Source organism: Oncorhynchus kisutch, linkage group LG12 (assembly GCF_002021735.2).
Source record: "Oncorhynchus kisutch isolate 150728-3 linkage group LG12, Okis_V2, whole genome shotgun sequence".
Classification (NCBI taxonomy): Eukaryota; Metazoa; Chordata; class Actinopteri; order Salmoniformes; family Salmonidae; genus Oncorhynchus; species Oncorhynchus kisutch.
Window position 1 is genome coordinate 50,682,008 of NC_034185.2, and position 24,585 is coordinate 50,706,592.

Sequence of the window (24,585 nt, forward strand, 5' to 3'; positions counted from 1 at the left end):
AGCAACGATTTCTGATAGCTATGTTCGATCCACAGTTACAAGGATGAAATGCGTAATACCCGGGGGTTGTCCTGAAGAGAAAGAGCCTGTGTTTGTCGTATTGTAAAGGACAAGCTTTCAAATGATGCCACACCTGATGGTGAGGACACGGGTTTGTGTTCCAAACCAAAAACTACTAGTGTGCTTGCTTCAGTTCCTCAATGGCAAAGCTAGGAGTACTCAAAAAACGAAGTACTGTGCACAGTTTGGAGTGGTGTGTGTCCACTTAGAGACACCAGTTCTCACTCTAACCCTTGTAATAGTTTTTTCTTATCTTGCGCTCCAAAAAATGCACTGAATGTTCTTATTATGTTACTGAATGTATCCAGAGTACTTTCAGATTGAGCTATTGACAAATGCTGTGAAAAAGTGCAGTAAATGTTAAATGCACATAAAATCAAAAGTGTAATGTTTGGATTCAGTCTTGTGTCACGTGAGCTGTTGTGACCTCACCTTTTGGTCTGATAACACTTTGGGAGATTATGGCGAAGTTATCTTTCAATTGCTACCTTGGTCATGTATATGCTTTTTATAGTTATTTTGTTAGAAACATTTAAATGTTGTCCCTATAGGAAAAATTCCAGAGTGTAAGGGGTATTAATGAGCAGCATGTCCTAGTGTCTGTAAATAAGAATTTGTTCTTATGACCTATTCTTAGGATCTCCTGACCTGCCTGTTTAAATTAAAATCAGTCAATTTAATTTAGCTCTCAAACTGTATATGTCTAGCTGCTTTTCTAAATGCAGTATTTTTAGGAGTGAACTTGGGATTTCAAACAGTCCTGCATTAATACTTCTTGGCTGACAAACTTTGGCAATTCATAATAACATGACTTGGAACTCATACCAACAATTCCTATTGCTTCCTGTGGCAACTGGATCATAATGAAGAGCGATGATAAGAGTTGATTAACTGGCATCCTGTGTGATACACCAAGAAATATACTGTCTACTTTGGAAATCATTCACAATACCTTAGTGCATTCTATTCGATTTTTCTTCAAATGATTATCAGAAATGTATTTCTCACGTCATAGACATTTTTGGCGTTCCTAAATGAATTGCATTTGTCTACAACCTATAGAAGGTTAGAAAATATGACATAAGAAATCTTTCATGATACTGATTTCTAGAAGAAGAAAAAATTGTATTCAGAAATGTTAGTTTGTGTATCTTGGATTACATCTTGGGGATGCTGATATCAAGATTACAGTTGTAGCCTACACAAAAACACAGGATTAAATAGGCAATACATTCGATAAATTCTTAACTAAACACATGATCAGCATATTTTCCCGTTGGCAAGTAACTGCTATAGAATAACCGACTCACCTTGATCTGTAACAGACGCATTCGTTATACTTCCGATGATAACCCTTTTTGTCAAGGTTCTCAGCAGCGCATTAGTATTTTCAAGTTAACATGAAATAATACCCTATATTCAAGTTGCAGCATGTTTTTTTTATCACCACATGTCCGAGGTATCAAGCCATTTTATTGTATCGCACATCAAGTAGTAGACATATCTAGGAATCTAGACAACAAGCAACTGACTAACTGAACGGTGATATATATTGGCAAAACTCCACGGCTTTCTTTTCTACGAGGTATGTGCTCAACAAGACAAGCGCACTGCGCACGCTGTGGACTCCTGTCTTGAAAGGAGCGCATATTATGTGTGGCCAGCTTCGAGAGTGTGCGCCAGGGGAGGGGGGAGATGATGAAGCGCGCTAAATGACGAGGGGGCGTTTTACCCTCACAGAAATAAACATTGCCTCAAGGGAGAAAGTCTACGCCTTATAAATGATTTCGGATCCATTTCTAGTTCAAACAAACAAGACACCAACAGATATGCCTGGGGTTAACTGCCTGGGTCATTCCACGAAATCAGTCCATTTTACGTCCCTTTGATATTTTAAGTAGAAATTGTGTTCTAATATTGAATTTATATGATTATATTCAAATTAAGTACCCTTTAATATAGACCACATGGGAATTTGGTTGTACTTGCAATAATACCATTTAAAGTTATTTTGATAGGTTCTGAGCAATTTATCAGTCTTTTAACAATAATTGAACATGACATAATTCCCTTTTTCAAGTTGCAGCATTTTTTAAATCACCCCATGTCTGTGATTTAAAATACATTTTTATTGTATTGTACATAGACATATTTAGGAAACTACACAACAAGCCACTAACTAACTGACTGGAGATATATTTTGGTAAAATTGCATGGCTTTTTTTCTACAGAGGTATGCGCGCAACAAGACGAGCGCACTGCGCACGCGGTGGACTCCTTTGAAGGCGCGCATATTCTGTAGCCAGTTTCAAGAGGGAGACAGAGAAGGAGGAGATTATATGAAGCACATTAATGACAGGGAGGCATGTGTAAACCCTGACAGATATAAACATGGGGGGGGGGGGGGGGGGGGTCTATTAATCTCGCCTGTGCGCCCATGTAGGTGTGAAAATTGATTGCATTCTGGGTATGAGCCAGGAGCCCAGCTCTGTCTGATGCAGGGTTCTTACATCATGAAAAGTCATGGAATATAAAAATGGTGTTTTCCAGGCCTGGAAAAGTTTTTGGAAAATGTTCACATCTGAAATGTTTTGGAAACGTAATGGGGATGAATTTAATCATTTCTCTTAATGTAATTTATTTAGGCACAGTTTTAAAATATTGAATCAATCAAATAAAAATCAACATATCAGCCAGGATCAGAATAACACTAGTGCATCTATTTGAGCGCATCACGTGCATAGTGCCAGACTAGTGGGCAGTTGCTCAAGGAGAGAGAGCGAGTCGGACTTTGTAGCAGCAGGTAGGACTAGCCTATAAAATATGAGAGAACAGATTAAGTAGCTAATTCAAAACATATATTGTACGTCCTAGTTAACTGTTTACCTATTATTAGCGTGTGTTAATGTTTTCGTAATGTCCAAAACCTTTCCACCGACACTCACGAAAAAGGTCGTAAAAAGTTGTTTTACTTTTTTGAACGATTTATTTAAACGATTAATTTTGACAAAACGAAGTATTCACTTCGCCATTGTATTAGTTGGGTTTCGGTTCAATCGCGGTGAACATTCATTTTAGGAAAAATATTAGATGTAGCATTTCTTGTGGAATATGGGCCTTCAAAACTTGTTTTGTACAGTGCCTTCGGAAAGTATTCAGACCCCTTGACTTTCCCCACACTTCATTAAAACTCGTTTTTCAACAACTCCACAAATTTATTGTGAACAAACTATAGTTTTGGCAAGTTGGTTAGGACATCTACTTTGTGCATGACACAAGTCATTTTTCCAACAATAGTTTACATACAGATTATTTCACTGTATCACAATTCCAGTGGGACAGAGGTTTACATATACTAAGTTGACTGTGCCTTTAAACAGCTAGGAAAATTCCAGAATATGATATTATGGCTTTAGAAGCTTCTGATAAGCCATTTGACATCATTTGAGTCAATTGGAGGTGTACCTGTGGATGTATTTCAATGCCTACCTTCAAACTCAGTGCCTCTTTGATTGACATCATGGGAAAATCAAAAGAAATCAGCCAAGACCTCAGGAAAAAAAAATTGTAGACCTCCACAAGTCTGGTTCATCCTTGGGAGCAATTTCCAAACGCCTGAAGGTACCACGTTAATCTGTACAAACAATAGTACGCAAGTATAAACACCATGGGACCATGTAGTCATCATACTATCGTACCATGGTACTATCGACAACCTGAGAGGCCGCTCAGCAAGGAAGAAGCCACTGCTCCAAAACCGCCATAAAAAAGCCAGACTACAGTTTGCAACTGCACATGGGGACAAAGATCTTACTTTTTGGAGAAATGTCCTCTGGTCTGGTCAAAAATAGAACTGTTTGGCCATAATGACCGTCGTTATGTTTGGAGGAAAAAGGGGAGGCTTGTTGCAAGCCGAAGAACACCATCCCAACCGTGAAGCACGGGGTGGCAGCATCATGTTGTGGGGGTGCTTTGCTGCAGGAGGGACTGATGCACTTCACAAAATAGATGGCATCATGTGGGAGGAAAATTATGTGGATATATTGAAGCAGCATCTCAAGACATCAGTCAGGAAGTTTAAGCTAAAATGTATGTGGCTAAGGTGTATGTTAACTTCTGACTTCAACTGTATGTATATATAAAAAAAGAAATGTCACTTTACGACCACGAGGTCGAAGGAATTGTCTGTAGAGCTCAGAGACAGGATTGTGTTTAGGCACAGATCTGGGGAAGGGTACCAAAAAATTACTGCAGCATTGAAGGTCCCCAAGAACACAGTTGGCTCCATCATTATTAAATGGAAGAAGTTTGGAACCACCATGTTTGTCCCTAGAGTTGGCCATCTGGCCAAACTGAGCAATCGGGTTAGAAGGGCCTTGGTCAGGGAGGTGACCAAGAACCTGATGGTCACTCTGACAGAGCTCTAGAGTTCCTTTGTGGAGAAGGGAGAAACTTCCAGAAGGACAACCATCTCTGCAGCACTCCACCAATCAGACCTTTATGGTAGAGTGGCCAGACGGAAGCCACTCCTCAGTAAAAAGCATGTGACAGCCCGCTTGGAGTTTGCCAAAAGGTACCTAAAGACTCTCAGACCATGAGAAACAAGATTCTCTGGTTTGATGAAACCAAGATTGAACTCTTTGGCTTGAATGCCAATCGTCACGTCAGGAGGAAACCTGGGACCATCCCTACGGTGAAGTGTGGTGGCAGCATTACGCTGTGGGGATGTTTTTCAGCGGCAGGGACTAGTCAGGATCGAGGCAGATGAACGGAACAAAGTACAGAGAGATCCTTGATGAAAACCTGCACCAGAGTGCTCACGACATCAAGCACACAGCCAAGACAATGCAGGAGTGGCTTCGGGAAAAGGTGTGTGCTTGCTTCAGCTGAATAAAAATGATTGTAGCCTGCCATAGCCATTTGATCTTTGATATATTGAATGAGCCAAATTATTTCAAAAGGCATGAAACGTATTTGATTGTAATGTTACAATGTTTTACATCAAGGGTAATCAACCATCCTCCAGGAGAGCTAATGGGCGTGCAGGTTTTTATTCCAGTCCCCCTCTAACAAACCACATTTTAGTAATGAGCTGCTCAACCGGACCTTGATAAACTCTCTGATGTTTTTGTGCAATGCTTGATCAAAAGCTTGCACACCCTGTAGCTCTCCAGATGTGAGGGCAGATTACTGATCGTTTTACTGTTTCGTCCGATGACTTGAGGTGCCTGAAACTCAGGCTTTTAGTATGACAATGTCATGGCTAATATCATCCAAAATATATGCCTGAGGTAAACTACCTGTTGCAAGTTATCAGCATGCAGCAAGCATATATGATTTTTTTTTTAAGCACCTAGGGGCTGTGTTGATGCAAACCTTCATCTAATTCAAATCCAATTGTTTTCGTCACATGCTTTGCCAGTAACAGGTGTGGACTAACAGGGAAATACTTACTTCCCAACAATGCAGAGAGAAAGAAAATAGAGAAATAATAGAAAAGTAAAACATGTAATAATAAAAGTAATACTATATACACAATGACTATGGTGATGTACAATGGGTACAGAGCTGATGTGCAGGGGTAATTGAGGTAGATACAGTGCCTTAAGAAAGTATTCAGACCCCTTGACTTTTCCCATATTTTGTTACGTTACAGCCTTATTCAAAAATTGATTAAATAAATTAAAATCATCATCAATCTACACACAATATCCCATAATGACAAAGCGAAAACAGGTTTTTAGACATTTTTGGTAATTGTATAAAAAAATTAAAACATACCTTATTTACATAAGTATTCAGACCCTTTGCTATGAGACTCAGGTGCATGCTGTTTCCATTGATCATCCTTGACATGCTTCTACAACTTCATTGGAGTCCATCTGTGGTAAATTCAATTGATTGGACGTGATTTGGAAAGGCACACACCTGTCTATGAGGTCCAACTGTTGACAGTGCATGTCAGAGCAAAAACCAATCCATGAGGTTGAAGGAATTGTCTGTAGAGCTCCGAGACAGGATTGTGTCGAGGCACAGATCTGGGGATGGGTACCAAAACATTTCTGCAGCATTGAAGGTCCCCAAGAACACAGTGGCCTTCATTATGCTTAAATGGAAGAAGTTTGTAACCACCAAGACTGGTGGTTCCTAGTGGTTCCTCTTCCTAGAGCTGGCCGCCCGGCCAAACTGAACAATTTGGGGAGAAGGGCCTTGGTCAGGGAGGTGACCAAGAACCTGATGGTCACTCTGACAGAGCTCTACAGTTCCTCTGTGGAGATGGGAGAACCTTCCAGAATGACAGCCATCTCTGCAGCACTCCACCAACCAGGCCTTTATGGTAGAGTCGCCAGACGGAGGCCACTTCTCAGTAAAAGGCACATGACAGCCCGCTTGGAATGTTCCAAGAAGCACCTAAAGACTCTCAGACCATGAGAAACAATATTCTCTGATCTGATGAAACCAAGATTCAAGTCTTTGAAGCATGGTGGTGGCAGCATCATGCTGTGAGGATGTTTTTCAGCGGTAGGGACTGGGGACTAGTCAGGATCGAGGGAAAGATGAACAGAGCAAAGTACAGAGCGATCCTTGATGAAAACCTGCTCCAGAGCTCTCAGGACCACAGACTGGGGCGAAGGTCCACCTTCCTACAGGACAACGACCTTGAGCACACAGCCAAGATAGCGCAGGAGTAGCTTCGGGACAAGTCTCTGAATGTCCTTGAGTGGCCCAGCCAGAGACCGGACATGAACCCGATCGAACATCAGAACCCAAATACAGATGTGCCAAACTTGTAGCATCATACCCAAGAAGACTTGAGGCTGTAAGCGCTGCCTAATGTGCTTCAACAAAGTACTGAGTAAAGGGTCTGAATTCTTATGTCAATGTAATATTTTCATAATTTTTAAAATAAATAAATTTGCACAAAATTTGAGCAACCTGATTTTGCTTTGTCATTATGTGGTATTCTGTGTAGATTGACGAGGGGGAAGAAACAATTTCATCCATTTTATAATAAGGCTGTAACGTAACAAAATGTGGAAAAAGCCAAGGGGTCTAAATACTTCCGAATGCACTGTATGTACATATAATTGGGAATAAAGTGACAGATAGTCAACAGTAGCAGCAGTGTATGTGATCAGTTAAAACATTTGTACAAAAGGGGTCAATGCAGATAGTCCGGGTAGCTATTCAGCAGTTTTTTAGGCTTGGGGGTAGAAGCTGTTCATGGTCCTGTTGGTTGCAGACTTGGTGTATCTGTACCGCTTGCCATGCGGTAGCAGAGAGAACAGTCTATGACTTGGTTGGCTGAAGTCTTTGACAATTTTTAGGGCCTTCCTCTGACACCTCCTGGTATAGAGGTTCTGGATGACAGGGAGCTTGGCCCCAGTAATGTACTGGGCTGTACGCACTACCCTCTGTAGTGCTTTTTGAATGGATGCCAAGAATGCCAATCGGTGATTTAGCCAGTCAAAATGCTCTCAATGTATAACTTTTTGTTACGGATGTAGCAGCCCACATCTAGTAGGCTTGTGTAACTGAGCAGCTCGCGGCTGGGTTTCCCTTTGTAATCTGGGATAGTTTGCAAGCCCTGCAATTTAAGATCTTAAAGTTCACATTAGGCATTTGTAATCTAAATAGCCTACAATATAGTAGAAGTAAGTAAGTTTCAAAAGTCAAATAATATAGAATATTCTCTGTTTCCATGGCTGTCTCTGTTTTATTTCACACTGAAAGCCACTTTACAGTTTCCCATTTTTCTAATTTCCCATTCTGCTCTAAATGTGCCTCTATGGACCGGTACTGATGTGAAAGCCACTGCTGAGTCTGCACGATTCCTCTGTAGACTACTGACAGGAAATGCAATAATCAGGAAGACAATGAGAGTTTATCTAACGAAGGGAAACCATGGAGTTGATCCATATCAGACCGTGCCGCAGGTAATTGCGCCTCTAATTCCGTTGCCACCATTATGGTTCAAGACCTCACGTGGCCTCTCAAATTAAGTTAGTGTCTGCCAGCCTCCTTATAGCCAAAGCCCTTGGTGCTAATACGCAGATGGTTAAATAATGAAACAAACCGTGAAATTATGAATACATGGGGCATACTTAGAACTTTCCTTATTTTTTCAAGAGCTTCAGCACTTCCCAAGGCAATTATAACATGCATTAGAGCCCATAGGCTTTGGCAAATCCTCTGACTGGCTTGCAAACCACTCAAACAAATGCACATGGTTGTCGACCTTGTTTTAAAGTGAACGTCAACTCGCGAGCAAGAAGCCCCATTTTCTCATTTTAAATCGAAGGAATCCCAAAAGGCTTACAAGTCGTAGCCAGAAGAGGGTGTGAAATCCCCCTAAACATATTGCAATGTATTGTAATGTAAATGGTATTCTAAAGCACCTCTCAGATTACAGATATGGCCACAGTCTCTACAAGGAGTGCTCTTCTGCCCATTTAGGGCAGGCCAGCCAGGCAGATGCTGCAAACCTGCTAGCCACTGGCTACAAACAAGTTTCAGCAACTATGTTTCCATGTGATTTAGCCACAATTTTGTAAACCTGACTAATCCAGGGCTCTCCAACCCTGTCCCTGGAGAGCTAGCGTCCTGTAGATGTTGTGAAAAATAACTTATAGAACTTAGCTATGCCCAATATTTCTTAATCATAGGCCTGAAAAGCAGGTGAAACAACATCATTGTTCAAGTGTCTGTGTGTCGTCAGACTTCTTGGAGGTATAGCCATTAGCCATCCATCAGCAATAGACCTCAATATACCATGTCTGTCCCTCGGACACAGAATAGAAATCCATTATTGATTTGCCTCCCATCTAGACGGTAATTAAGTTCCATCCATGGCTGAAGCATAGCTGCAGTAAATGCCCTCAATGGCATTTGAGGCTGCCTTCCTGGCACTAAATTCATCATTTGTCTAAGTACTACCAAGCATCAATATTCCCAACACTGCGGTAGCCCTGGTGTCAGGGGCTCTTAATCATCACCTAGTCCATTAAATATCACAATTCTGCAATATCACCTGTTATTTATAACGCCACCTCCCTCTGTCCACTGTCATTAATGAAGCTTTCAATTATGGTCTCCACGCTAATGTGGGTGAACAAGTGGAATGGGGAACAGGTTGTATGAATGGGGTAAAAATGGATTGGTATCAATGGACCCAAATGTAAGAGAACAGGACGTAAGCACAAGGGATGGACAGTAAAACAGTCAAATCGATTCTCAGAAGGCCTATAGTCTATCTAAATGAACAGATGTGACACACGGCCTGAACAATAAGATGTACAGGGCGGTATTCATATTTATTTATATTTTTACATCCGTCAGACTAACTGCTATGAATGGTGAAGGTCGCTACAGTTCAAGATGGATGTTGTGTTTTATGTGTTACACATTGCTCTGATGGCTTTCATTGCATTTCCAATGCGTTGGGTTTTTCTTATAGAGATTGCTCAAGAGGCCTATGACATCTGCAAGTACATCTAATGGTCTTGGGGCAAACATGATAGGATCTTACACAATACCGCCAACACTTCATGTCAGTTTGACAGCTGTTCTCTGATGACAACTTTGGCCCGAGACCTCTCAAGCGATATCGATTGACAGTTTTCTGAGCTCAAGCGTAATGAACTATTCAAGGTGTGGTCTTTTCATACAGCAGTGTGGACATTTAGGCAGGTTTTTGAGGGTTACGCCGTGTTAATCCACTTTAGTTCCATCACCTCCAATTTCCAAGGCTCTACTCTGTGAATCTAAATTGAGTCATCCCGACGATAGAAGTCCCATCATCTTCATCAGGGGAAAAATAACTGGCAAATTTGCATCCATAACATGATGAACGGGGTCCATCGCTAGCGACTCTACCGTGTTTCCAGGTTGTGTATAATCAGTTTAGCCTGGTGTTACCATACACATGGTTTCTCATGGCCGGAGCTAATGGGCTATGTGCTGTCTGGCCGACCTTATCTCAGGCACAAACTGCATTACAATTACTGCCACTGCGGCCGTGTAGCGTTTACCCGTCGCTTTTAATAAAGCCACGGCACAAAGCTGCACTGCCTTCAAGGATTTCAGGCAGTCGGACCAGTCCATCATGCGGGACTGCAGGGAACACGAGGGCGGTAATCAGATCATAACGAAGGTTGCCGCGACAAATCTCTCACCTTTTGTGCCACTTTCTGGTTCTCTGCGTCAAGGTGAAATGTAGGCAATCCACCACGCTCGGGTTTCCTTTTAAGAGCAGGTAAATTGGGCAGGTAAATTGTCAGTTAGAAAGATGGCCTCCGTAGAAGATCACCAAGGTAGACATTTTATGACTCATCCAGAGCTGCATAACACGATTTATGGTTGCATTACCTTTCACATCACAAGGCACTTGAGAGAGTTCGAATATCTGATTTGCCAGATGTGGGCGTTCACATCGACTTCACCTTAAACAGTTGGGTATTTATGGAATGCGTATATCAAGGACAGTGAAGAATGTCAAGGATGTTTGGATGTATTGAATCGATAGGTCGTACAACTGATGGGATCCCACAGATTATTGAAATTGTGCCCCCAATATAATTTAAAACATGTCCCGAATTTCAAAACATCGGGGTGTCCTACAAGTATTAAATTCCTAGTGAATGAAGTGTGTGAAATTCCTAGTGAATGAAGTGTGAAATTCCTTGTGAATGAAGTGTGTGACATTCCTAGTGAATGAAGTGTGTGACATTCCTAGTGAATGAAGAGTGTGAAATTCCTAGTGAAGAAAGTGTGTGAAATTCCTAGTGAAGGAAGTGTGTGAAATTCCTAGTGAAGGAAGTGTGTGAAATTCCTAGTGAAGGAAGTGTGTGAAATTCCTAGTGAAGGAAGTGTGTGAAATTCCTTGTGAATGAAGTGTGTGACATTCCTAGTGAATGAAGTGTGTGACATTCCTAGTGAATGAAGAGTGTAAAATTCCTAGTGAAGGAAGTGTGTGAAATTCCTAGTGAAGGAAGTGTGTGAAATTCCTAGTGAAGGAAGTGTGTGAAATTCCTAGTGAAAGAAGTGTGTGAAATTCCTAGTGAAGGAAGTGTGTGAAATTCCTAGTGAAGGAAGTGTGTGAAATTCCTTGTGACTGAAGTGTGTGAAATTCCTAGTGAAGGAAGTGTGTGAAATTCCTTGTGAAGGAAGTGTGTGAAATTCCTTGTGAAGGAAGTGTGTGAAATTCCTTGTGAATTAAGTGTGTGAAATCCCTTGTGAATGAAGTGTGTGAAATCCCTAGTAAATGAAGTGTGTGAAATTCCTAGTGAATGAAGTGTGTAAAATTCCTAGGGAATGAAGTGAGTGAAATCCCTAGTGAATGAAGTGTGTGACATTCCTAGTGAATGAAGTGTGTGACATTCCTAGGAATGAAGTGTGTGTAATCCCTTGTGAATGAAGTGTGTGACATTCCTAGTGAATGAAGTGTGTGAAATTCCTAGTGAATGAAGTGTCTGAAATTCCTAGTGAATGAAGTGTGTAAAATTCCTAGGGAATGAAGTGTGTGAAATTCCTTGTGGGTGAAATGCCTAGTGAATGAAGTGTGTGACAGGCTTAAATCAGGTAGCCTACAGTAGTATAGGGGTTCTAAATTTTATTTTTTAGAAACTGTCTGAATTAGCACTCCATCTTCAATGTTTTAATGTGAAAGCTGTTAAATGGCAGTCATGGAGGAAACTAGGAGTTTGTATTAATGCTGTTCAGGGAGGTGAAGTTACAACTAGAAGCCTCTGTAGTGGGGGAACCAAAGCTTCAAAAGCTTCGCTAAGGGCTTTGTGAATACTGCGTCTTGATATACTTCAGATTAAACCGTCTACACTAACTGGTATTACCTGCTCAAAGTCTTGCAGATTCCCGCTCTTTGAACAAGCTCACCTAATAATGCTTAATCACGCAAATCAACCAAACGAAGAACCCATAGGGAAACATTTATGATTTAAAATACGTATCACAGACCACAACATAACACAAAAGAATCCATCTCATGGGAGGCCAAAAAGCCCCAACAAGCCACACCTCCAAGTCTTTCCAATAGGCTCCTGCTGCTACAATATATTTTGTCAAAAAAAGCATACCAAAAGCAAGGACTACAACCGTGATGAAGATCTTATCTTACCCCGCACAGACTGTTCAAAATGAATACAGTGGGGAGAACAAGTATTTGATACACTGCCGATTTTGCAGGTTTTCCTACTTAAAAAGCATGTAGAGGTCTAATTTTTTATCATAGATACACTTCAACTGTGAGAGACGGAATCTAAAACAAAAATCCAGAAAATCACATTGTATGATTTTTAAGTAATTCATTTGCATTTTATTGCATGACATAAGTATTTGATACATCAGAAAAGCAGAACTTAATATTTGGTACAGAAACCTCTGTTTGCAATTACAGAGATCATACAGTGCCTTGCGAAAGTATTCGGCCCCCTTGAACTTTGAACTTTTGCCACATTTCAGGCTTCAAACATAAAGATATAAAACTGTATTTTTTTGTGAAGAATCAACAACAAGTGGGACACAATCATGAAGTGGAACGACATTTATTGGATATTTCAAACTTTTTTAACAAATCAAAAACTGAAAAATTGGGCGTGCAAAATTATTCAGCCCCTTTACTTTCAGTGCAGCAAACTCTCTCCAGAAGTTCAGTGAGGATCTCTGAATGATCCAATGTTGACCTAAATAACTAATGATGATAAATACAATCCACCTGTGTGTAATCAAGTCTCCGTATAAATGCACCTGCACTGTGATAGTCTCAGAGGTCCGTTAAAAGCGCAGAGAGCATCATGAAGAACAAGGAACACACCAGGCAGGTCCGAGATACTGTTGTGAAGAAGTTTAAAGCCGGATTTGGATACAAAAAGATTTCACAAGCTTTAAACATCCCAAGGAGCACTGTGCAAGCGATAATATTGAAATGGAAGGAGTATCAGACCACTGCAAATCTACCAAGACCTGGCCGTCCCTCTAAACTTTCAGCTCATACAAGGAGAAGACTGATCAGAGATGCAGCCAAGAGGCCCATGATCACTCTGGATGAACTGCAGAGATCTACAGCTGAGGTGGGAGACTCTGTCCATAGGACAACAATCAGTCGTATATTGCACAAATCTGGCCTTTATGGAAGAGTGGCAAGAAGAAAGTCATTTCTTAAAGATATCCATAAAAAGTGTTGTTTAAAGTTTGCCACAAGCCACCTGGGAGACACACCAAACATGTGGAAGAAGGTGCTCTGGTCAGATGAAACCAAAATTGAACCTTTTGGCAACAATGCAAAACGTTATGTTTGGCGTAAAAGCAACACAGCTCATCACCCTGAACACACCATCCCCACTGTCAAACATGGTGGTGGCAGCATCATGGTTTGGGCCTGCTTTTCTTCAGCAGGGACAGGGAAGATGGTTAAAATTGATGGGAAGATGGATGGAGCCAAATACAGGACCATTCTGGAAGAAAACCTGATGGAGTCTGCAAAAGACCTGAGACTGGGACGGAGATTTGTCTTCCAACAAGACAATGATCCAAAACATAAAGCAAAATCTACAATGGAATGGTTCAAAAATAAACATATCCAGGTGTTAGAATGGCCAAGTCAAAGTCCAGACCTGAATCCAATCGAGAATCTGTGGAAAGAACTGAAAACTGCTGTTCACAAATGCTCTCCATCCAACCTCACTGAGCTCGAGCTGTTTTGCAAGGAGGAATGGGAAAAAATTTCGGTCTCTCGATGTGCAAAACTGATAGAGACATACCCCAAGCGACTAACAGCTGTAATCGCAGCAAAAGGTGGCGCTACAAAGTATTAACTTAAGGGGGCTGAATAATTTTGCACGCCCAATTTTTCAGGTTTTGATTTGTTAAAAAAGTTTGAAATATCCAATAAATGTCGTTCCACTTCATGATTGTGTCCCACTTGTTGTTGATTCTTCACAAAAAAATACAGTTTTATATCTTTATGTTTGAAGCCTGAAATGTGGCAAAAGGTCGCAAAGTTCAAGGGGGCCGAATACTTTCGCAAGGCACTGTACGTTTCCTGTAGTTCTTGACCAGGTTTGCACACACTGCAGCAGGGATTTTGGCCCACTCCTCCATACAGACCTTCTCCAGATCCTTCAGGTTTCGGGGCTGTCGCTGGGCAATACGGACTTTCAGCTCCCTCCAAAGATTTTCTATTGGGTTCAGGTCTGGAGACTGGCTAGGCCACTCCAGGACCTTGAGATGCTTCTTACGGAGCCACTCCTTAGTTGCCCTGGCTGTGTGCTTCGGGTCGTTGTCATGCTGGAAGACCCAGCCACGACCCATCTTCAATGCTCTTACTGAGGGAAGGAGGTTGTTGGCCAAGATCTCGCGATACATGGCCCCATCCATCCTCCCCTCAATATGGTGCAGTCATCCTGTCCCCTTTGCAGAAAAGCATCCCCAAAGAATGATGTTTCCACCTCCATGCTTCACGGTTGGGATGGTGTTCTTGGGGTTGTACTCATCCTTCTTCTTCCTCCAAACACGGCGAGTGGAGTTTAGACCAAAAAGCTCTATTTTTGTCTCATCAGACCACACGACCTTCTCCCATTCCTCCTCTGGATCATCCAGATGGTCATTGGCAAACTTCAGACGGGCCTGGACATGCGCTGGCTTGAGCAAGGGGACCTTGCATGCGCTGCAGGATTTTAATCCATGACGGCGTAGTGTGTTACTAATGGTTTTCTTTGAGACTCCGGTCCCAGCTCTCTTCAGGTCATTGACCAGGTCCTGCCGTGTAGTTCTGGGCTGACCTTCCTCATGATCATTGATGCCCCACGAGGTGAGATCTTGCATGGAGCCCCAGACCGAGGATGATTGACCGTCATCTTGAACTTCTTCCATTTTCTAATAATTGTGCCAACAGCTGTTGCCTTATCACCAAGCTGCTTGCCTATTGTCCTGTAGCCCATCCCAGCCTTGTGCAGGTCTACAATTTTATCCCTGATGTCCTTACACAGCTCTCTGGTCTTGGCCATTGTGGAGAGGTTGGAGTCTGTTTGATTGAGTGTGTGGACAGGTGTCTTTTATACAGGTAACGAGTTCAAACAGGTGCAGTTAATACAGGTAATGAGTGGAGAATAGGAGGGCTTTCTAAAGAAAAACTGGTCTGCCCTGTACAGAGCTCACCTGGGCCCGGTTGTGCCTTTTTCCCAGTCTGCCCAGTGTGGAGATTGCGTGCACACAGCATCCAAACGTGCATGTCTTGAGCTGCGGTCACCGGTCGAGTGTGTGTGTGTGTTTAGCAAGCTACCTAGTTTAAATATCACTTCCTAATTGATTTCCTTTTAGAATCATACCCGCATGAAGGGTTCTGGAGGAGCTGCAACGCCCTTCATAGATTGAAATACATTAGCCAAAGTTATAGTGTTACTGCTGTCTGTCAGAAATCAATGAAATCATTCAGAATAGACTACTACACCATGATTAGGCCTATAATTTAGCCACTGAGGGTCAATAGCTATTCCACTAACAAGGCGTAGCCTACGGTCGGGAACGCCTGGCAAATATGTCAGTGAACAGCATGAAGACAAAACAGGCCTATCGCATTATTTCAAATAAAATCGTGGGAAGTCGTTGGCTCCTACTGAAAAGAAAAGACTCTGATATGTCTGCTGTAGATGAACAAAATATTATATCAACTTCCAAGCAGGCCTGTTGAGCAAACATTGTTTTACATAGTTAAACAGGGTGGAAATGAGCTTTTGGCACTAGTGCATTGGCCATTGCCGGCTAGTGAGCTGCGCATCACTGGGTGAGTCAGTGCAACTGGAAGTCTCAAGTTCTATTTTAGCACCTGGATACGCAGACGCTCGCGAGCAGTTTGGATGAGATGTTTGAAAAACATATATGTGTACATTTATTTTGCAACACTCGCGCACGTAATGACAGTGTCTACTACATACAGTGGGGAAAAAAGTATTTAGTGAGCCATCAATGGTGCAAGTTCTCCCACTTAAAAAGATGAGAGAGGCCTGTAATTTTCATCATAGGTACACTTCAACTATGACAGACAAAATGAGAGAAAAAAAATCCAGGAAATCACATTGTAGGATTTTTTATGAATTTATTTGCAAATTATGGTGGAAAATAAGTATTTGGTCAAAAGCAAAAGTTTATCTCAATACTTTGTTAATTTCCCTTTGTTGGCAATGACAGAGGTCAAACGTTTTCTGTAAGTCTTCACAAGGTTTTCACACACTGTTGCTGGTATTTTGGCCCATTCCTCCATGCAGATCTCCTCTAGAGCAGTGATGTTTTGGGGCTGTTGCTGGGCAACACGGACTTTCAACTCCCTCCAAAGATTTTCTATGGGGTTAAGATCTGGAGACTGGCTAGGCCACTCCAGGACCTTGAAATGCTTCTTACGAAGCCACTCCTTCGTTGCCCGCGCGGTGTGCTTGGGATTATCATGCTGAAAGACCCAGCCACGTTTCATCTTCAATGCCCTTGCTGATAGAAGGAGGTTTTTACTCAAAATCTCACGATACATGGCCCCATTCATTCTTTCCTTTACACGGATCAGTCGTCCTGGTCCCTTTGCAGAAAAACAGCCCCAAAGCATGATGTTTACACCCCCATGCTTCACACTAGGTACGGTGTTCTTAGGATGCAACCCAGCATTCTTTGTCCTCCAAACACGACGAGTTGAGTTTTTTCCAAAAAGTTCTATTTTGGTTTCACCTGACCATATGACATTCTCCCAATCTTCTTCTGGATCATCCAAATGCTCTCTAGCAAACTTCAGTCGGGCCTGGACATGTACTGGCTTAAGCAGGGGGACACGTCTGGCACTGCAGGATTTGAGTCCCTGGCGGCGTAGTGTGTTACTGATGGTATGCTTTGTTACTTTGGTCCCAGCTCTCTGCAGGTCATTCACTAGGTCCCCCCCGTGTGGTTCTGGGATTTTTGCTCACCGTTCTTGTGATCATTTTGACCCCACGGGGTGAGATCTTGCGTGGAGCCCCAGATCGAGGGAGATTATCAGTGGTCTTGTATGTCTTCCATTTCCTAATAATTGCTCCCACAGTTGATTTCTTCAAACCAAGCTGCTTACCTATTGCAGATTCAGTCTTCCCAGCCTGGTGCAGGTCTACAATTTTGTTTCTGGTTTCCTTTGACAGCTCTTTGGTCTTGGCCATAGTGGAGTTTGGAGTTTGACTGTTTGAGGTTGTGGACAGGTGTCTTTTATACTGATAACACGTTCAAACAGGTGCCATTAATATAGGTAACGAGTGGAGGACAGAGGAGCCTCTTAAAGAAGAAGTTACAGGTCTGTGAGAGCCAGAAATCTTGCTTGTTTGTAGGTGACCAAATACTTATTTTCCACCATAATTTGCAAGTAAATTAATTAAAAATCCTACAATGTGATTTTCTGGATTTTTTTTCTCATTTGGTCTGTCATAGTTGAAGTGTACCTATGATGAAAATTACAGGCCTCTCTCATCTTTTTAAGTGGGAGAACTTGCACAATTGGTGGCTGACTAAATACTTTTTTGCCCCACTGTATAGAGCCAACATATTAAGGAACTGGCAGTACATCTGTGTCTCTTCTTCCTACCTCCTATGCATTCACCTCTGAGCGGTGTCTGCTAAGCCTAGCATCCTTTCCACATCACTGGCACCCGAAGACCAGGGGACCACACTGCCTGTGCTGGGCCCAGCTACATCCTAGTTGTGAATGAATAAGCACATTTATTAGATAAAGAAGAAAGACTACTGAATGAATACCTAATAGATGACCATTGGCTCATGAAAGCCAAACTACTTATATTGCAAATATAAGTGTCTGGCTGTCATACATAATGGTTCATTAGTATTACATATAGGTCATATATAATGTAGAGCCAAAATATAAACAAAATGTGTCTCACTCACTCTCCATCACTCTTTCTCTCTCTGTGTGTCTGTGTTTTCTCCCTACGTCCACTACACTTGACTGCTGCAGTACCAGGGGACCACACTTTCTGTGCTGGGCCCAACAACCCTCTAGTGTAACACTTTATTTTAAAGGCATTTACAAACCCTTAACTCACCAGTTGTACATTTTAGTAAGCTAGTTATTCACACATATATACATTTCCTTAAACATCATGTGTTGTGTGTTTGTTCTTTTACCAGGTACAGCAGGAATGTCTACCAATGGCATGCCCATCTTTTTGTGAGAAATTACACTGGTAACGCAAAACATTTATGAAGGAAAAATAGCACTCACTTTTGATTAGGAATTGCCAAAATATTTGACTAATGTTTAGTAAATGGTTTATTAATGTGGGACTAATGATAAATAAATGGGGAACACAATTTCTAAATGCGGTTGGTAATGGAATTCATTTTGACAGTGGAAACACAGCCTATCCAGCCGTGACCCACACTGCCCATATGCTCATGGAACAAAATGCGATTTGGTGCCTGTATATTTCGTACTTAGAAACATAAAAAACACAAATGATTTTTTCCTATTTCGTTTTATTTGATTTAAAACGAAGCATAGCCTCCCATCCGCTCAATGAAGGCTGTTTTCTTTTCGTCCTGCCCAACGTAATCAAGTAGGCTATTCAAGACCGACGATAAAGCTTTTTGGCTTGTGAGACCGCTGAGAAATACATCTTAATCACCAAAGCTTTATTCAAATATCAAGTTTGAGAGGAGTAAAACAGTGAGCTTTTTATCTGTGTATTGTAGGCATGCCCACATTATTTTAGCCATCCTTTGGAGGCGTGTAAAACCCCCTCCCTGATGTAGGTGACGTGTCCATGCCCACCATGAAACGAGAGATGAGAACTTCTGTGAATACCGGTGAACCTCGTATTTAGAAGTTATTTTTCCATTTCATAATCTGCTACATTGAAGGCTGGTTCAACAGCAATGCGTTGTCTTTTTATATGCTGCGGATTTTAGGACATCATTACATTTTACATGTATTTATTGTTTATGAAAAAAATTGAACTGATGGCTTGTCTTTCATTGAATTGTATCAAAACTGTTAGTTTGTAAATGAAGGTTCTAAGATTTCCCGGACGATTAGTAAAGCTTAAACCAAGTTTACTCACCCATTGGGTCAATACAGCTGCATAAGACAAAGACATGGTTCCTCCAGTGGTAGTATATATACCCCAATTTGGGCTGGAATCTCCTCCTTCTCTCTAAACATGACATTGTTGTCACTAGGCAGGAAATTCAGTGATGCATGCAATAAACTGTTCCTTCTCCCTTAATAACTATTTTGGGATAGGGGGCAGCATTTTCACTTTTGGATGAATAGCGTGCCCAGAGTGAACTGCCTCCTACTCTGTCTCAGATGCTAATATATGCATATTATTATTCATATTGGATAGAATACACTCTGAAGTTTCTAAAACTGTTTGAATGATGTCTGTGAGTATAATAGAACTCATATGGCAGGCGAAAACCTGAGAAAAACCCACCAGGAAGTGGGACATCTGAGGTTTGTAGTTTTTCAAAGCTTGGCCGACCGAATATGCAGTGGGATATGGATAAAGTTGCACTTCCTACGGCTTCCACTAGATGTCAACTGTCTTTAGAAACTTAAATGAGGATTCTACTATAAAGAAGGGGCTAATGAGACCTCTTTGAGTCAGTGGTCTGGCAGAGTGTCTCAGGCTCGTGATGCGCGATCCCGACAGAGTTACCTCTCGCTCCAGTGCTTTTCTTCAGACATAGGAATTCTCCGGTTGGAAGCTTATTGATGTTTTATGTTAAAAACATCCTAGAGATTGATTCCATACATCGTTTGACATGTTTCTAAAGGACTGTAACGGAAGTTTTTGTCTGGACAAAGTGCCTGCGCAATATGAAGATGGATTACTGGGCTGAACACGCTAACAACAAGTGGCTATTTGGACGTAAATGATGGACTTTATGGAACAAATCAGTCATTTATTGTCGAACTGGGATTCCTGGGAGTGCCTTCTGATGAAGATCATCAAAGGTAAGTGAATATTTATGGTGTTATTTCTAACTTCTGTTGACTCCAAAATGGCGGATATTTCTCTGGCTGGATTGGGCTCTGAGCGCCGTTCTCAGATTATGATTTTTCCGTAAAGTTTTTAAAAAATCTGACACAGCGGTTGCATTAAGGAGAAGTCTATCTTTAATTCTGTGAGTAACAGTTGTATCTTTTATCAATGTTTATTATGAGTATTTCTGCAAAACCAAAGTAAACTGAGATTTTTGGATATAAATATGCACATTATTGAACAAAACATACATGTATTGTGAAACATGATGTCCTATGAGTGTCATCTGATGAAGATCATCAAAGGTTAGTGATTCATTTTATCTATATTTATCGATATGAATCTATCCCATCCATGATGGGTAGATTAACAAGATGTTTATCTTTCATTTGCTGTATTGGACTTGTTAATGTGTGAAAGGTACATATTTCAAAAAAATATTTTTTAATTTCGCACGCTGCCTTTTCAGCGGAATGTTGTCGAGGGGTTCTACTAGCGGAATGCCTGCCCTATAAAGGTTAACGTGACCTGACCTGACCTCGGCCCCCTTCCTCACTAAACCCCATCTCTCCACCATTATCAGTGGCTGCAATCATGTGATTGCCTCTCCTCTACACAGTACATTCCAAAGCCCCCTGGGTCCTATCCAACCTTCATTGACCCCACGACATACTTTCCTCCTACAGATACCCATTACTTCTGGTGTATAAACCAGACTATGGCATTCCTCATGTCTCTAGTAGAACTGATAATTAACAATATTTCAAGTTTAGAAATCCGAACCCATCAAAACCAAACTTATTAGAATGATTCACTGTCCTTGTTTATTGTGAGAACGTCCGTGGCATGCAGGCATATCCACTTCTGGAGAGGCTCGAATGCAATCTGTTAGATGGTTCCAATATGTACATGGAATATTATATTTGGGAGCAGTATAAGGGTGAGTGGACATTATCTCTTTCTCTTTATATTGGATCTTTGTCCAGCTATTGTGAAAAGTTTGGATGTGCATAAAACCTTCCATAGTCTGCGTTGTTTTAATATTATATGCCCACAGAAAGCAATTATGATGTAAGTGTTTTTAGACATAGCCTATTTAAAACAAGTTGTTTAATTTTGTTTCAAATTTTATTTGAATGATTTGCTCTCTTTTTAGTGAATGTAACCTTGCTTATTGACAACGTTTGGCATGTCCATGCTCATCCATAATGTAATTTACAGTAGGCCTAGCCCAAACATCAGTGTGAATGCTATTGAAGCTATGCAATTACTTCGAACAATGTGGTCTGCAAACAGGTTCAAGTTAACATATTTTTCTGTAAGCTGCTTAAAAACTATAACGGACTAACATTGGAATTGGAGTTGATTCCAAGGCAATACATAAAAGACCGAAAATACTCAAATTGAAGCAACAATATATTTAGCCATGTAGCACGTTCTGATTGGCCAGTGAGGGGACAAGCCCCAACACACTCACAACTTGTTTATTCATCAAAACCTAGGCCCTTCTCCCCAACGCCAGCAACTGTGCAGATAATTGTGGTTGTGAAAATAGCAAAAATATTTTGGACATACCCAGTGCGTTCAGAAAGTATACAGCCTTATTCTAAAACGGATTAAATAAAAAAATGCATCCGGATTAATCTACACACAATACCCCATAATGACAAAGCAAAAACAGTTTTTTGTAAATATTTGCTAATGTATTAAAAATCATCACAAATACCTTATTTATATAAGTATTCAAAGCCTTTGCTATGAGACTCATAATTTAGTTCAGGTGCATCCTGTTTCCATTGATGATCCTTGAGATGTTTCCACAACTTGATTGGAATCCACCTGTGGAAAATGTAATTGATTGGACATGACTTGGAAAGCCGCCGACCTGTCAATATAAAGTCCCACAGTTGACAGTGAATGTGAGAGCAAAAATCAAGCCATGAGGTTGAAGGAATTGTCCGTTGAGCTCCGAGACAGGATTTTGTCAAGGCACAGATCTGTGGTAGGGTACCAAAATGTCTGCAGCATTGAAGGTCCCCAAGAAAACAGTGGCCTCCATCATTCTTAAATGGAAGAAGTTTGGAACCATCTAGACTCTTCCTAGAGCTGTCTGCCCAGCCAAACTGAGCAAACAGGGGAGGAGGGCCTTGGTCAGGGAGGTGACCAAGAACCCGATGGCCACTCTGACAGAGCTCCAGAGTTCCTCTCTGGAGATGGGAAAACATTCCAGAAGGACAACCATCTCTGCAGCACTCCACCAATCAGTCCTTTATGGTTAAGTGACCAGACGGAAGCCACTCCTCGTTAAAAGGGACATGACAGCCCGCACCTAAAGAACTCTCAGACCATGAGAAACAAGATTCTCTGGTCTGATGAAAACATGATTGAACCCTTTGGCCTGAATGCGGTGGGTATGAAGCATGGTGGTGGCAGCATCATGCTGTGGGGATGTTTTTCAGAGGCAGGGACTTGGAGACTAATCAGGATCGAGGAAAAGATTAAAGGAGCAAAGTACAGAGAGATCCTTGATGAAAACGTGGTCCAGAGCACTCAGGAACTCAGACTGGGACAAAGGTTCACCTTCCAACAGGACAACGACCCTAAGCACACAGCCAAGACAATCAAATCAATTATATTTATAAAGCCCTTTTTACTTCAGCTGATATCGCAAAGTGCTGTACAGAAACCCAGCCTAAAACCCCAAACAGCAAGCAATGCAGGTGTAGAAGCACAATGGCTAGAAAAAAACACCTAGGGAGAAACCTAGAGAGGAACCAGGCTATGAGGGGTGGCCAGTCCTCTTCTGGCTGTGCCGGGTGGAGATTATAACAGAACATGGCCATGATGTTCAAATGTTCATAGATGACCAGCAGGGTCAAATAATAATAATAATCACAGTGGTTGTCAAGGGTGCAACAGGTCAGCACCTCAGGAGTAAATGTCAGTTGGCTTTTCATAGCCGATCATTTTGAGTATCTCTACCGCTCCTGCTGTCTCTAGAGAGTTGAAAACAGCAGGTCTAGGACAGGTAGCACATCCGGTGAACAGGTCAGGGTTCCATAGCTGCAGGCAGAAAAGTTGAAACGGCCAGATGGACTGGGGACAGCAAGGAGTCATCAGGCCAGGTAGTCCTGAGGCATGGTCCTAGGGCTCAGGGAGGGAGAGAGGGAGGGAGGGAGGGAGACACCAACTTACCATCCTGAGACAAGGCCGAGTATGGGGGGGGCTGTGGGGGCGCCAATCCAGACAGGAAGACCACGTCAGTGACGCATCCCTCCTAGGGACGGCATGGAAGTGCATCAGTAAGCCAGTGACTCAGCTCCTGTAATAGGGTTAGAGGCAGAGAATCCCAGTGGAGAGAGGGGAACCGGCCAGGCAGAGACAGCAAGGGCAGTTCGTTGCTCCAGTGCTTTTCCGTTCACCTTCACACTCCTGGGACAGACTACACTCAATCATAGGACCTACTGAAGAGATGAGTCTTCAATAAAGACTTAAAGGTTGAGACCAAGTCTGCATCTCTCTCATGGGTAGGCAGATCATTCCATAAAAATTGAGCTCTATAGGAGAAAGCCCTGCCTCCAGCTAGAAATTCTAGGGACAGTTAGGAGGCCTGCGTCTTGTGACCGTAGCGTACGTGTAGGTATGTACGGCAAGCCCATGTAATGCTTTGTAGGTTAGCAGTAAAACCTTGAAATATGCCCATATGGTTAGAAATAGTGTTGGGTTATTAGTTAGGGTTAAGTTTAGGGGTTAGGGAAAATAGGATTTTGAATGGGACTGAATTGTGTGTCAAGGTTAGTTATACAAGACTGTGTGTGTGTCATGAGGGGAAGCAGGAAGGGGCTCGTTGGGCTTGATGGATTTCCTGAATGCGGTACAGATGGAAGGGAGTGGGAGCAGGATGTATCCCACGCTGGCTGGCGCAGGGCCAGGTGCCCTCCTCAATATGCTATTTATTTGCTTATTTGTTCATTTATTTGGATCCCCATTGCAGAAGCAGCAGCAACTCTTCCTGAGGTCACCCAAAACGCACAAAAACATGACAAGTAAACAAGACACTTTTACACTGACAGACAAGGACAGTCACACACATTTCAAATGCAATGATATAAAAACAACGCACTAATAGCACTAGCGACATAGGACCAGGCTAGTTCAGTCACCGTTCAGTGTACCGTTAGTGGCTTTTGCATCCCTTTGGTATGTTAAGTAGAAGTTGTGCACCAATATTGCATTTTTAAAAACCTGTTACATGTAATTTAAGTGCCCTTTAATATATACCACATGGTGAATTCAATAAATCTGATTTTCAATATGAATAAAGACAATATGAATGTCCCTCCATACACCCTCTGTGACTTCTAGGGAGATTTTAACCCACTAACCCCCCCAAAATACTCCCAAGTTTTTACCGTCATTGTAAAGCCCTAGTTATTTTATTGTCACCAGCTCAAAGAGCCGTTTGAGTGGATTTTTCTCAGATGTGTTAAATTTTTACTTCCCA

General features: G+C 41.8%; 1 protein-coding gene across 1 annotated transcript in view; it reads right to left on the minus strand.

Moving 5' to 3' along the window:
- The window catches only part of LOC109900363 (neuropeptide Y receptor type 2-like), an 8,824-nt gene extending 7,109 nt beyond the window's left edge, over positions 1-1,715 (minus strand). Inside the window, exon 1 of the mRNA XM_020496055.2 lies at positions 1,371-1,715. The gene's annotated coding sequence lies outside the window, so the exon portion shown is untranslated. The remainder of the gene's footprint in view (positions 1-1,370) is intronic.
- Positions 1,716-24,585: the final 22,870 nt, after the last annotated feature.